The sequence below is a fragment of the Pseudoliparis swirei genome, chromosome 15 (genome assembly GCF_029220125.1).
Source record: "Pseudoliparis swirei isolate HS2019 ecotype Mariana Trench chromosome 15, NWPU_hadal_v1, whole genome shotgun sequence".
NCBI lineage: Eukaryota > Metazoa > Chordata > Actinopteri > Perciformes > Liparidae > Pseudoliparis > Pseudoliparis swirei.
Genome location: NC_079402.1, coordinates 11,403,406 through 11,416,530, shown reverse-complemented (window position 1 = coordinate 11,416,530; position 13,125 = coordinate 11,403,406). Strand labels below are relative to the sequence as shown.

The 13,125-nt window shown below is 41.5% G+C and overlaps 1 long non-coding RNA gene across 1 annotated transcript; it reads right to left on the bottom strand.

Annotated features, from left to right (window-relative positions):
- Positions 1 to 9,011: 9,011 nt before the first annotated feature.
- On the bottom strand, positions 9,012 to 9,532 carry LOC130205514 (uncharacterized). Its single transcript, XR_008833938.1, has 3 exons — positions 9,403 to 9,532; positions 9,217 to 9,306; positions 9,012 to 9,133 (listed from the first exon to the last, which is right to left on the bottom strand). It is a non-coding gene; the product is annotated as an uncharacterized LOC130205514 (long non-coding RNA).
- Positions 9,533 to 13,125: the final 3,593 nt, after the last annotated feature.

Genomic DNA, 13,125 nt, shown 5'->3' with positions numbered 1-13,125 from the left:
TTTATAAACAGTATATAATATATATATATATTTCACCCCCATAGAGCGGGCGATTCCATTATCAAGGAGACGAGACCATTGATAATACATGCTCTTCTGAGACACAAACACCTCGAGCCAACGATAAGAACAATTGTTGCTACAGACGGGCGGTGTATTCAAACCGTCCCCAAGAAGGCCATTAAAAGGTGTGTTTTTTTTTTTTTAATTTTTTTTTTTCAAAATGAAATAACTTATTGTTATTGTTCCACAGATCTGTGAAAGCCTCCATTACCCAAGTCCACACAGGCAGCAGCAGCAGCAGCAGCAGCAGCAGCAGCAGCAGCAGCAGCAGCTGTAACGTCAACAATACACCCTACGACTACTGCGCCGATGACATTGAGATAAATTCAGGTTTTGACGCAACTGTGTCCACAGAGGGTGATACAACCTATGGGTTCATACATCAACAGATCTATGTTTAGGGAGGCCTGTGATATACCATCCGGCAGTGTTAGAGCTTTTGGCCAGCTTCTGTCCAGAGCCAACACGTTGGTTGATGGAGAGGGTGTTGTCGATAATCGCGCATACAGAATTGAGAGGTTTGTTTGGGACATACAGGTGTGCATTAGTACGCTTAGACACATCACATTATTGACTTGGTAGCCGACCTATCTGACCGTTACATGTCTGCGGGATAAAACGCAGGCCGCCTTTAACACTACACTTTTAGAGGCCATCAATGCACTCGTGTTGGTCTGTACGGCCGACATACACACAGGGAGTTTAGTGTACTAAACACATCACTCAATACCTTAGGCTCCACCCTATCTGCCCGTTACAGGGCTGAGGATCAAGCATCGGCCATCGTGAGCACTACGCTTTTAGAGGCTATCAGGGTGTCGCACCTCGTCAGACACATTTATACATCTCAGGAGTGGTACATGGCTATCGCCAACCAGTTGATAGTCTACAATATCGCTATATACATATATGTTATAACAGCCCCCATGAATATCGGCAGCATGTGGGCGATTGTGTAGAGGGTCCATAGCTGTGGGAAAAACACGTTAGAACGAAGCTCTAGAATCTCAGCCAAACGGCCATTTATGACAATGTCCCTATTTGCCAGGCCGCTGATGTAGACCCTATTTTAAAGCTATCATAGTACATGTATTCCTTATGTAAGGCTTTTTGGTTAAAGCTTACGGATTCGGACGTTAAACTATTAAACCAGCTCTCTATAGACCCATAACCTTAGCCAATCACCGTCATGACAATAGAAGCCCGGTCCCCCGTTGTTATATCGAGGATATTTGAATACTGGCGCCGCTATCGTTGAAGCTGTTCCACATTTTGGGATATTGAATCTCAATCAGTCCGACCTCGTATGGCTCTCTCAAGACTATAGTTTTGCTAATTTGGTTCTGTAATTCCACATCTTATTATTCGATATACCAGGAGGGGAAGCTACTAGGCAGTGTAACATAAAACACATTCTTATCCATAGCTATACTGTACCGATGTTGTCTGATGAATGGTGCTCAAGTGTGTGACCTTTGAACGTATGGGCCCTTCCCTTTTTCTATACAGGCACAATGTCTTTTTCAGGGATCCATGTGTTAAACTTTTGAGGCCACCTCAGCCACTTTACAAACGCCATCTTTTTGCCCTGATAATTTTTTCTGTTCAATATCCTTTCTATTTTAAACGTCTTGTTTTTACCTATAATGACCTGTGTAGTTCTCCTCGTACAAAGGTTTCCCTCACAGGATCGTTGGCTTTTATCGCTTAGTTTATAAACAGGTGGGTCTCTGGCTAGACACTCTGATATGATGAAATGCTCATCTGTGAACGCCTGCTTATAACCTTTCCTAAACACCCCACTTGAGTTTGAGATTCTTACGTTGTCTCCTTGCCTAAATTTAAAACCAGGGGTTTCTGAGGCTTCAACTTATACAGATGCATGAATACTATTTTTCATTGTTTTTATCTACAGTGCTTGGTGTCATATTTATAGACCTATGATGAGAGTTATTATAGGCATTAACAAGATCCTGAACCACCTCTACATATCTCGTGAGTTAACAGACGTTAAATACCTCCACATGCGTGTCTTGAAGGTTCTGTTAAAACGCTCTATGATGCTAGCCTTTGTCCTCGCTTTGATGTTGAAAATGCTTGATTTTATACTGATCCATTAACTGTTGAAATTCTTTTGTTATAAAATTTCCTGTCCCTCATCTGTCTGCAACTTCACAGGGGCGCGTCAATTCGCTCAAGCAAAACGCTCTTAAATGCATTTGTCACAGAAGCAGCTGATTTGTTAGATAGACATCTCACCACAGGCATATTTAGAAAAAGAGACATCTATACACATCAATAGGTATCGTGCATTATCGCTTTTCCTCTGAATATTCGATCACATTCACAAGATCGCCTGAAACTGTTGGTCTATACCCCTAACCAGTACTTCTATTCCTAGGGAAGTTTATAGCTGTTTGGCATGGAGGGTATAAACATCTTGTTCTAATAAAATTGTTGACCTTGGATAATTGTGGCATAATACCTGTTTGCTCTCTGATCTAGCATTACGAAGTTTTGCTACACTACCTAAGCCCCGGATGAGCTGGATCGTAATAAATACTGCCTGTGGTGACCTATCCATGATAAAGGTTTGTTAGAAATGATCACGGCAGTAACTGTAACAAGCTGTTTTATTGCATCCACACATAAACAACACATGTTTGATACCATAAGAAGAAAACAATAGCATACTCAACGGTTATAGGGTGGCGATGTGACAGACTTTAGCCACCTATCACATAGTTTCTCAAGCCTGAGGGCCCAATTGTACCCTGGGGAGGCTCATACTCAGATGGCATGGGGTCATCGTAGCTTACAAGTCCGCTAAGGGCACATTATCAACGGTAAGCAGATTATGGCATATCATGGCTGCAGCTCCATTGATCCTATCAGCTGTTGTTTCAATACCATAGAGTGACACATACATTTGCACTGTTGGTATGAAATCGTCGGTCCACAAGGTATACATCAACCTCATAGTGCTCAGTGTAGAAGTCTTCTGGTATAGGCCATGAGGCATGGATGGAGTGGATCTGACTGGGATGAGCAGTATAACATCCGTAATATTTTTCTCCTTGTAGTATTGGTACGGCAGCAGACAGCAGACGAGAACTCCTGCTTTAACACATTCTGTGAAACACGGGTGTTCTTTTTAGGGAGTCGGAGTGTCCACGATGATGTCGAAGCCTCGAATTGTTCGTTGCCAGGTCTCCCACGTGTCCTGATGATGCTGTATGGTCATAGCATGCCCGGCCATAAATATGCAACCGGGTCAACAGTGCATGTGACCTCGGTGTCCGTATTGTCAGCGTATGAGGGGTTCTTCACTTGATCGGCCCATGAGTGGTTGGCATCTGTGTTTTCAGCGCCTGAAAATAAAATAAAAAAGATTAGTGTCTAATAAGCATCAAATATTAAACACAAGAACATATAAAACATACACATAAAGTTGAAACATACCACTTGATTTCCGCTTAGATGACATGGGCTTGTCGACTTTATCAGTTCCGTGTCCGCATGATAGCAGACACCCCAATTTGCATACCAATTGGCGCATCATCGTAGACAAGACGTTTAAGAGCACCGTAAGTCTCATAGACTCTGTCTGCCCTGATAAGCGTTGTCAACCTGGCTGAACAGACCCTGCATGGCCTGCCAATCACACCATTGAACAAAGAATGTGGGTCTGAAACCACTTATCATACTACGCTTACTATTGAACTGGTGGGTTGTCTGACTGATAACCCGTCATCCTCTACACACCAACATGTATTCACGGTTCAGACAACTGCTAACCAACAGAAACCCTAGCGGTGATCGGGGAGTGTGTCCTGTATCTATATGGTATATTTGAGCCCCTGTTTCACCATACCAGTGGGCTGTGGTCATACTATCGAGGCGGATTATCATCCGGCTCAAATGACCCACCGACATTACTGGTATCGACACTGTCTCCAGTCACTAACAGACAATAACATGCCCTTCGTAGTCCTGGGATCTGCACGCCCCATATGTGTACTCAATAGCCCTACAGTACCGTTAGCATAGGTAAACCTTGTAAACATGCCATAGACCCTAGGTGCTCAGCAACTATCATGCGGGACCATCATCAGAGTACGCCGCCTCTGTATGACTGTATCCACATCTGTATACACGGCTGCAGCGACACCTGCTGGCTTATCTATATTATTAGGATTACAGGACCCCAACGTACCTATAGAACCAGCAGGGTTGTCTTTATCGTTGTTGATGGTATCGTTGTTGATGGTGTTGTCGGTAAGTCGATGTCAGACATAATGACTGTATGTAGATAGCTCAAAAATAAAACAAACAATAAAATCAAAATCAAAAAAAAAAAGAGATAGATCAAAAAATTAAAATAAAAAAGACGAAAAATAATCCTGGCAGATATCCAACACATCTCCCCACAAACAGTAGCAGCAGCAGCAGGAGAGTTAGCAGTTAGCAATAGTTGTAACTTAATAGTAATAGGAGCCAACTACTAAGTACACACAAGTGACCAGACTGTTGGAGACTGCCCTCTTACTCCCAAAACCCCTCTCTATATATATGCATACCGGTATAAGTCCTCCTCCTCCCTCCCTCCCTCCCCTTATTCATAAGTAGTATGCACCCACAACATCGCTCCCTACTCCTCTAGGACACACCTTTTTTTTTTCCCCCCACCAAACACGCCTTATACCTTAGCTGCCCGCCCCTAGTATGTAGTGGACAATAATTCCCCTTAGTCATTTTCAACACTGCTAAACACTATGTATTATTGAAAGACAGGAAGGGTTTTATAAATGTTTAAATGGTACAAACAATAGCATAGCTCCTATCTATAGGGAATTATTTTCTTTTGTAGATTTTTAATTTGTCATCATATTTTATATTTTAAATAATATATTTAAATTTTTATTTAAATTTTTTATTTGGGGTTGGTCTGTCTGACTACTACCGTGTCGAGAATAAAACCATTATTGATGCGGTAAATACCCTCGGTGTAACTCTCGTCAGAATTGCGCAACAGGTAGTCCTCAGAAGCAATGCCGACAACACAATCACTCGTGCTCTAATAACCACAATACACAATCATGTTTGAACAGATGTAGACTGCGGCAGTGTTATACCAGCCACCTCCACAGGGGGGAGCCACAGTTGTTGTTGTTTGTTTTTTATTTGCCTCCATTTTAAAAAAAAAATTTAACACGCTATTACGATCTAATGTAGTTTTTTTCTTTGTTTCAACTGTGTTGCTTGTTCACATAATATCGCCACCACGTAAGGTCTATCGATTTATAGCCCTCAGGACCTTACTGTTGATAGGTTAACAGATACACCTGATGATGATGATGAGCTGAAGTGCCTATACACACAATAAACAAATCCTTTGTCAGCTCTTGAGATTGAATGGAATGAATGGTTAGTATCGACCGACTCCCATCCACCGACCATTGTGAATAGGAGTGTCCTCGATTTAGGGAATGATTGACACGCTTAATAAATCGCTTTGACAGCTCTTTGACGCAGTGTCTTGAATGAATGGTTAGCTCGAAACGGCCCTCAATCCACCGACCAATTGTGAATAGGAGTGTCCCTGACGAGGGAATGATTGATACTCTGATAAAGCCTTTGTCATCTCTTGAGAATGAATGGAATGAATGGTTAGCTTCAAAACGAACCCAATACACCTCACCATAGTGAATAGGGGGTGTCCCTAATGCCTGTGGCGATTGACGGGTCCTTGTGTGATGACGGTGCTGTATCCATAGATGAGCAGTTATACATTGTCGAACCACCTCCTGATATGACACACGACACCCCACCTGATATGACACACGACTCCCAGGGATTGATGAAGGCTACAAACTCTATAACCCGTGCTCAAAGAGGGTCTACACTCGTACAGAATGCCTCAAACGGCACACACAGGAGGGAGGGGTGTGCTTGAGGCAGCGCCAATCATCATCAGCAACAACAAACAGCGCCAGCAGGGGTGTGTTACAGGCAGTTTACTCATCCGTGATATACCATTGTTTAATGCTTTGAGCTTACGCCAACGTGTTGATTTTATCGTGACATCGACTGCTTCAGGATATTGAAATGATTCCCGCCATGATTCGTGATGCTGTGGGTGGGGCTATCGCACTGCTGTGAATACAGCTCCCCTAGAGGTAGTGTTTGAATGTGCGACATTGCGAGGGCCGCCGCTGGCCAGCGATGTGCTTAAAACATACGGTCCGATGATGCATACAATGCGGATTTGTTTCTTGAGCTAATATCCAGGGTATTGCAAAGCAATGATGACTCGTTATCTGACGCATTCGACTATATTGACCTGATTGTTACAGTAGCCCGTAACAGAGTGGGGTGTTGAGAACGACTAAAATTGGGAGGGTGACCTATGACGAAATACTGTCTAAAAAGGACGATTTCTCTACCATGCGGTAACCTGGACAATCAACTGTGCTTTGCCATGTGTATAGCACGTTATAAATACCCCAGACCTCAGCTGTTGATAGACTGACCTTACGCCACACGGATACATCAGGCAAGCGGTTTTGATATAAACCATCCTATCACACTCACAGACGCTGGTAAATTTGAAAGACTTTTTGGGTAAAGATCATAGTCTTCACAACCGGTAGGCTGTAAACGCCTCTAATGTTTTCAGACCCAAGACACTCCACACCCTCAAACAGTATGGTTATATCTACACAATAATCATTACTACCTGACTCGAAAACAAGAAAGAGGTTTTTTCGCTAGGCCGTAGATACATTTGCTACTATTGTTTATCAAACATACAGTACCATATTGTATCAGTTAACCAATTGCTCACAGCTATGCAATGTGTGTTTCAACATAGAGTGTAACCGGACCCGTATGCGAGGCAAAGCTGAAATGTGGTGATTGTAAACGCCTCTGTAATTCAAAATTCTGCTCGAACAGCACAAAAACCTGAAATGGTTCACAAGTATATCCCCCTGCAAGACCTTGAAACACTGTGACGACTGCGGACGCTCACAGACTGGCCAAAACCCCCACACGTAAAGCTGCACAAAGTGTACACACTGTGGGAGCCCCGACTGAAAGTGTCAAAGAGCACAACTGTTTTATTCAACCTGTTGAGAAGAAAGTAGCACAGACAAACTATATACTGTTCGATTTCGAGACCCGGGTTTCACCGGAGGGAAACATGAAGCAAACTTTGTGTGTGCTATGGAGATGTCTAGAGGACCGCTTTGTTTCACAAACTTTAAAGTGTGTTGGGGCATTTGTCCGGCGTTGCCATCCGAATGCCAAAGTACAGAGGCTACATTCATTCGCAATAATAATGCGCCGGCTTTGACAACTACATACTCCTAGAGTATTTTGTCAAGCAAGGTATCACACCTAGTGTAACTATGAGAGGGAGCCGTGTCATTTTGATGTTTGATCAGGCCTATCAACAACGGTGGATTGCGCTGTGTTTTTATTAATTAGCAGATCATGGATAATATAAATATTGGTAACACCGAAAATATGCCTCCATCAGCTGCTAAAGTTAGATTAGTGCATGTGTGACACACCCCCTTAGTCATTTCAACACGTTGCTAAACACTATGTATTATTAAAGACACAGGGAAGGGTTTTATAAATGTTTAAATGGTACAAACAATAGCATAGCTCCTATCTATAGGGAATTATTTTCTTTTGTAGATTTTTAATTTGTCATCATATTTTATATTTTAAATAATATATTTAAATTTTTATTTAAATTTTTTATTTTTTTTCACATAAAATATGCATAATAAGGGGACATATATATGCGTGCGTGAGAGTGCATGTGAGGTTGCGCGTGCACGTACGTATACGCGCATACATGTCCCCTTATTATGCATATTTTTATGGAAAAAAAATAAAAAATTTAAATAAAAATTTAAATATATTATTTAAACAAAAATATGATGACAAATTAAAATCTACAAAAGAAATAATTCCTTATAGATAGGGAGTCATGCTATTGTTTGTACCATGCGTTATCGTAACATATTTATAAACCCTTGCCCTGTGTCTTTAATAATACATAGTGTTTAGCAAACGTGTTGAAATGGGATCAAGGGCTAGGGGCGGCAGCTAAGGTATAGGAGTGTTTGGTGGGGAAAAAAAAGGTGTGTCCTAGAGGAGTAGGGCGATGTTATTGGGTGCATACTACTTATGAATAAGGGAGGAGGGAGGGAGGAGGGAGGGAGGAGGACTTATACCGGTATGCATATATATAGAGAGGGTTTTGGGGTAAGAGGGCAGTTCCAACAGTCTGGTCACTAGTGTACTTAGTAGTTGGCTCCTATTACTATTGTTACAGCTATTGCTAACTTTGCTAACTCTCCTGTTGCTGCTGCTGCTGCTGCTGCTGCCTGTGTGGACTTTGGGTTATGGATGCTTTCACAGATCTGTGGAACAATAATAAGTTATTTCATTTTGAAAAAAAATAATTAAAAAAAAAAAAAAGTCAACAAGTTAATTAAACACACACACCTTTTAATGGCCTTCTTGGGGACGGTTTGAATCAACTGCTTCGTCTGTGTAGCATATGATGTTGTTGGCTCCTGTGAGGCTTTCACGGTTCTGTGGAACAGCAATAATTTATATTATTACATTTTTCATTTTTGAAAAAATAATTAAAAAAAAAAAAAAACACACCTTTTAATGGCCTTCTTGGGGACGGTTTGAATACACCGCTTCGTCTGTGTAGCAATTGTTTCTTGTCGTTGGCTCCCGAGGTGTTTGTGCCTCAGAAGAGCATGTATTACCAATGCTCTGCGTCTCCTTTGATAATGGAATCGCCGCTCTATGGGGGGGGGGTGAAATAGCATATATATATAATATTTACTGTTTATTAACAACATATGACATGTCATTATGTCTACCCATAACAGACCCAGTTAGTGTATCAGCTTCTTCTGCTTCTTCTTCTTCTTTGGCTGTGGTGATGAGGGTGTATACAACTGAGCACAGCTCAGGGGTTCATCATCTGATGAGGGGATGGCTGATGCTAGGACTGGTCTGCACTGAAAATCCTCTGAGAAAACACATATCTACATCATATATATATATATATATATATATATACGGTGGTAATAATACAGGAGCAATATATATTACCTGATAGCTGTGCACCAATGTCCTGACGGTATGCTACAGGATGTGTCAATATTTTACCACCCACATGTCTCAAAGGGATCTTTACAGCCTCTGAGAAAACACATATCTATACATATATATCTACAGCTCTATATATATATATATATATATATATACGGAGGTAATAATACAGGTTCAATATATTACCTGATAGCTGTGCACCGATGTCCTGACTGTATACAACAGGATGTGTCAATAGTTTAACACAGGCAGATCTCATAGGTGTCTTGAAAGCTGAAGAAATCAAACAAGATAATACCACTTTTTTATTTTTTATTTTATTTTTGCACCATACCACACTATATTAACGTATGGATAATTAGGCAGCCATCATGTAATTAAACCAACACTACTGACATCCCCGTAATACTGTGCCATGGCCGCATCTAGTTCTGATGCAGCGTCATTGACCGGTGGGGCGGAGTCAAACGGCGTTGGTGCGCATGTCTTTACGCCTGGAGGAGGACGCCTCGTGCTTCAGCCTGTCTACAAACACGATAAATCATACATATAGTCCCGTAACCAAAAAGCACCTATAGCTCCATATCATCATTACTGTAATTATTTAATACTACTACCGAACATACAGCAGCAGCTGATGGAGGCATATTTTCGGGTGTTACCAATATTATATTATCCATGATCTGCTAATTAATAAAAACACAGCGTCAGTGTATGTTTTATACTAAAAGAGTGATTGAATATATATATTTATATAAAGATGAATTACAATCGAAACATTATACAACAGTATAGTGACCATTGTCTCCTTGTAGTCCATGGGACTATCTGTGCACGGTAGCTAGCGGCACACACACACATATCCAGGCCGTAAGCGGTACCCTCACGAACAAGACCACTACAGACTATTATACAGTAGCACCGGGCTAACGACCATAGACTGTAGCGCCCTCTCAATGCGAACACGCCACTATTACAATCGTAAAACATTATACAACGCATCGGGACGGGCTGAGCTGATGTCATATAGAGCCGGAGGGGCTAACGGACCGGTGTATAACGGTTCTGGAGACTGAGCCTCCGGACATTCAACCGAAGCCATGCACGGCACCCTCGCTATCCTGTACACAACCCTATTATAATAGATATATTATACAACATTTTATCAAACATAACATCACTTACCTTTTTTTTTAAATTTTTTTTTTTTTTTTTTTTGGAGAAAAATTATTCTCAAGGAATGGTCTGCTCCAACGGGTATAGCGACGTGCTTAGCAGGCAGATAACTGTAGACTGTTAATGCTTGAGCTGTCCTTGAGTCTTTAATAATACATAGTGTTTAGCAACGTGTTGAAATGACTAAGGGGGTGTGTCACACATGCACTAATCTAACTTTGACAGCATACAGACTGCAGAGCTGTAGGCCAGGCGGGCAGCTATGGGTATGGGGCGCGTGTTTGGTGGGGGGGGAAAAAAAAAAAAGGTCTCCTAGAGAGTAGGGAACGATGTTGTTGGGTGCATACTACTTATGAATAAGGGGAGGAGGGAGGGAGGGAGGAGGGAGGACTTATACCGGTATGCATATATATAGAGAGGTTTTGGGGTAAGAGAACAGTCTCCATGAGTCTGGTCACTTGTGTGTACTTAGTAGTTGGCTCCCATTACTATTGTTGCACAGCTATTGCTAACTGCTAACTCTCCTAACTGCTGCTGCTGCTACTGTTTGTGGGAGTGTGTTGGATATCTTGCCAGGGATTATTTTTAGTCTTTTTATTTTAATTTTTGATCTATCTCTTTTTTGAGTTTTGATTTTATTGTTTTGTTTTATTTTTGAGCTATCTACATACAGTCATTATGTCTGACATCGCCACGATCCGCGAGCAACACCATCAACAACGATACCATCAACAACGATAAAGACAACCCTGCTGGTTCTATAGGTACGTTGGGGTCCTGTAAATCCTAATAATAGCAGATAAGCCAGCAGGTGTCGCTGCAGCACGTGTATACAGATGTGGGATACAGTCATACAGGCGGCGTACCATCTCCGATGATGAATCCCAGCGTAGTTGCTGGAGCAACCTAGGGGTCTATGGGGTATGTTTACAAGGGTTACCTATGCTATACTTGATTTTCATAGAGGCTAATGGTACCATAAGGGGCGACCAGATCCTGCGTGGACTACGCCAAGGGCATGTTATTGTCTGTTAGTGACTGGAGAACAGTGTCGTTTCAATAATCGGTGGGTCATTTGGGCTGGATAATCCGTCTGATAGTGATGACCACAGCCCACTGGTATGGTAAACAGGCTCAAACACCATATAGATACAGGACTGCCGATCCGCTAGGGTTTCTATTGATTTAGCAGTTGTCTGAACCGTGAATACATGTTGGTGTGTGAGGGATGACGGGTTATGGTCAGACAACCACCAGTTCAATAATGTGAGTATATTCAGTGGTTTCAGACCACATTCTTTTATTCAATGGAGGTGTGATTGGCAGACCATGCAGGGTCTGTTCAACCAGGTTGACAAGCATATCAGGGCAGACAAGTCTGGGACTTCTGGTGCTCTTAGAAAACGTCTTGTCTCGATGATCATGATTATTGTCTGAATTAGGTGTCTGCTATCATGCGGACATGCAATTTGATAAAATCGACAAACCCCATCATTCATCTAGCAGAAATCAAAGGTATGTTCAACATGTGTGTGTTTTTATATATGTTTAATGTGTTAAAATTTGATGCATAATTGACACAAATGTTTTATTTTTCCATAAAATATACATAATAAGAGGGGACATATATATGCGTGAGAGTGCATTAAGCAATTTCTTACAGCGTGCGTCGTGTCTGGCCATACATGTCCTATATACCTAGTCTCCCGGACACAGGCGACTCCACGTTCCCCGCAGGCGGACTGTTACACAGGCAGACCAGCGCCCGCCGCCCGCGGGGCCGGAGCATCTCCCAAACTGTGAGGCCCAGCTCCCGTCCTGCAGAACTTTACACAAGTACATTCGCTTTCGTTTCTCATGTTTTTTTATTTATAACTTTGTGTTTCTTGTGTTTTTTATTTATAACTTTGTGTTTCTTGTGTTTTTTGTTTGTAACTATGTGTTTTTGTGGTTCACCCTCGAAAAGAGATTTTTAATCTCAACAGAGATTCACCCTAAAGGTTTCGTATTACAAATTTAAAATCATAAAGACATTCTTTTTCCTTACTGCCAGTGTAGTGCCAACACTCACCCTCTGTATCTGCGTGTCTGCTCACCTGCACTCTCCCCCGTTAGGCGGGGCTGGGGAGTCGTCCTGCGGTCCATTGGCGCCTAAATCTCCTGGTTTTATTCGCATGCCTCACACCTGTTCCTGTCTTTCTGTCTGAGTCTGTAAAACTTCTTATTATCCTCCTTGCACTCTTTCACACACAAACCGTGGACATTGTCAAGGTCAAGCTGGGCGACCAGAAGATAAAAGCCAGGTAACCCCTTTTTAAAAAAAAGGGAACAAAAAAAAAAAAATTTTTTTTAAAAAATTTTAATTTTTTTTTTTTTTCCCCAAAATTTAAATTTTTTTTTTTTAAAAATTACCCCTTTTTTTTAAAAATTTTTTTTTTTTTTTTAATATTTTGGTTTTTTTTTTTTGGGCCCCCCCTTTTTTTTTAAAAAAAATTTTAAGGGCCCCCCCCCCCCCCTTTTTTTTTAAAAAACCCCAAAAAACCCCGGGTTTAAAAAAAACCCCCGGGGGGGGGGGGTTTTTTTTTAAAAAATTTTCGGGGGGGGGGGGGGAAAAAAAATTTTTTCCCCCGGGGGGGGGTTTAACAGGGGGGGGGAAAAAATTTTTTTTTTTTTGGGAAAAAAAAAAAAAGGGGGGTTTTTTTTTTTTTTTTAAAAAAAAATTTTGGGTTTAAA